The sequence below is a fragment of the Anomaloglossus baeobatrachus genome, chromosome 3 (assembly GCF_048569485.1).
Source record: "Anomaloglossus baeobatrachus isolate aAnoBae1 chromosome 3, aAnoBae1.hap1, whole genome shotgun sequence".
NCBI classification, from domain to species: domain Eukaryota; kingdom Metazoa; phylum Chordata; class Amphibia; order Anura; family Aromobatidae; genus Anomaloglossus; species Anomaloglossus baeobatrachus.
In genome coordinates, this window is record NC_134355.1 from 174358015 (window position 1) to 174360514 (window position 2500).

A 2500-nucleotide genomic window follows, 5' to 3' on the forward strand; every position below is an offset into this window, starting at 1 on the left:
GGTTGCTAGTGTTCCTCTTCGCCTTGTTCCTTCTATTTTTCCGACCATAATGTCTTTCTCGGGTGACTGCCTTCTCAGTACAGACATGAATAAGTAGAAGTAAAGCGATATTTTTCTTGGATTCTGTAGAGGTTGATGGCTATCTTTCAGTCGTTCTGTGTATTTATTTTCTGTACTGAGAAGTATTTACAAAATGTATGATCACTTAAAGGATTGTCTCAATAAATGCTGTGGTGGACTCGGGTTTTCCATTTTTGTTGAATGGTCGTTATGTAGTTCAGCAGCAGACATCTTGTCTAATGACTGTAGTTGATTTCTGTGACACTTTTATTTCAGAAGTCCTATTCCAGACCACGTCAAGTGAGCAGAGAACTGGAAAGTGTTTTTCTTCTTATCCCATCAGCAATCTGGAAAGAATATATTTACTTATTTCTAAATTATGATCTAACAGCAGTCCATTGATATGTTAAAGGGGTTGTCTACTTTTCAAATAAACATCCCCCTTTTCAGTTGCTATATTTTAACCATATAAAACAGCAGCTTCTACTCTCCTCTGGTGGTGTTCCAGCGGTGTTGGTGCCTGGTCTTCTAGAGCTTGCTTGATATTATGTCACGTGATACGATACGATACACTTTATTGATCCCGTGGGAAATTATGGTATCACAGCAGCACAACTTAAATTATAACATGAATTACTTAATTGACAAGACAGTAGAGTTGACAGAAGTACATCATACATTAGATTAGGACATACACAGCGGGTGAACTGAAAGTAGAAGAAATAAAGTAGACATTCACCTTGATGATTTAACACTAATGGTATTGTTGTACATTCCCATAGCAGTTGGCACAAATAATTTCCTATATTTTTCCTTCTTACACCTCAGAAGGATTAGCCGTTTACTAAAGGTGCTCTTCTGTCTCTCATGAATAGCTTATATAATGGATGTGCATTATTATTCATAATCGCCATACACTTTTTCAGAGTTCTTCTCTCCACTACCTCCTCAAAAGAGTCCAGATTGCAGCCAACAGCGGAGCTCGCCTTCTTGATAAGCTTATTCAGCTTATTAGCATCAGAGACCCGCACACTAATACCCCAGCATATGAGTGCAAAACAGATGGCACTTGCCACTACAGACTGGTAGAACATTTCTAACATTTTGCTGCACACATTAAAAGACCTCAGTTTCCTTAGGAAATACAGTTTGCTCATCCCTTTCTTATAGACCCTCTCTGAGTGGCATCTCCAGTCCAGTTGCTATCCAGGTGGACCCCCAAATATTTGTAACTCTCCACCTGCTCCACCTCCTGACCAGCAATAGTGACCGGTAAACACTCCATCTTTCTCCTGCTATAGTTGGCCACCAACTCCTTAGTTTTCTTAACATTTAGTTGTAGATAGTTACCATGACACCAATCCACAAAATTCGACACTACCCTTCTATATTCCTCATCACCCTGGTCCACCCTAATACATCCGACTACCACAGAGTCATCCGAGAATTTTTGAAGGTGGCAAAAATCATATTTATACTGAAAGTCTGATGTATACAGTGTGAATAGAAAGGGCGCTAGCACCGTTCCCTTAGGGGCACCTACACTGCTCAATAATCTGCTAGACACAGCTGCTCCCATATGTACAAACTGTGGCCGATCTGATAGGTAGTCAGTTATCTAATTTCTCATCCCCTCCTCCACCTTCATATCAGTCATCTTTTTGTGTAGTAAGAGTGGCTGCAGGGTGTTAAATGCACTTGAAATCAAAGAACATCGCTCGCACAGTGGTTCCGTCATTCTCCAAAAATCACTGATCACTGCCGCCAATCAGCAGCCGTTTCACTCTCGCTTCCTTTGGACAAAACGGACACCCATAGGAAGTGTGAACTGCTGCTGCCCGCTAACTTCCTGCCAATGTCAGTTATGCTCATAGAAAGCAGGGCTGTCGGAGTCGGTGTCCATTTTGGTGTAGTTGGTATAAAACTTCGACTCCTAAAATATATAATAAAATAGGTACAGTGGTTCAATGCAGAATGTGCTGAATAGTTTTTTCATAAGAATTTGGGGAACTTATGAAATTTCCTATAAATGTCTATTCTATTCCTGATCTAGGCTTTTAGTTGAGATGAATCTGTGCTGCACTTTATGTACATAAGTAGTGAAGCTCCTCCTCTACAGATAAGGGTAAAAACAAACTGGGAAGGAAGGAAAACCTGCACTAATCTCAGAACTGCTAGAACAGGTTCTTGGTATTGTAACTGACAAATGCTTCAAACATAAGTGCAATTAAACTGATGAATGAGAATAATGAAGGTGAATGGCAGCTGGAAGAAAATGTCAGATTCAGTACATTTGAGATGGAGCCACAATCCTGTTCCTGTAATTGAGGAACAAACAGATATTATTATAGAAGAACAGTAAAATGGTCTTTTAGAATTAGATGATCTTGTTGGTGCTTCACATCTCTCACCTCTTCATCACATGTGCTGTGTTGTGCAC

The 2500-nt window shown here is 40.0% G+C and overlaps 1 protein-coding gene across 1 annotated transcript in view; it reads left to right on the forward strand.

Moving 5' to 3' along the window:
* TMEM87B (transmembrane protein 87B) overlaps window positions 1-2500 on the forward strand; it is a 101621-nt gene that overhangs the window by 47514 nt on the left and 51607 nt on the right. The gene's annotated exons all lie outside the window — the stretch shown is intronic.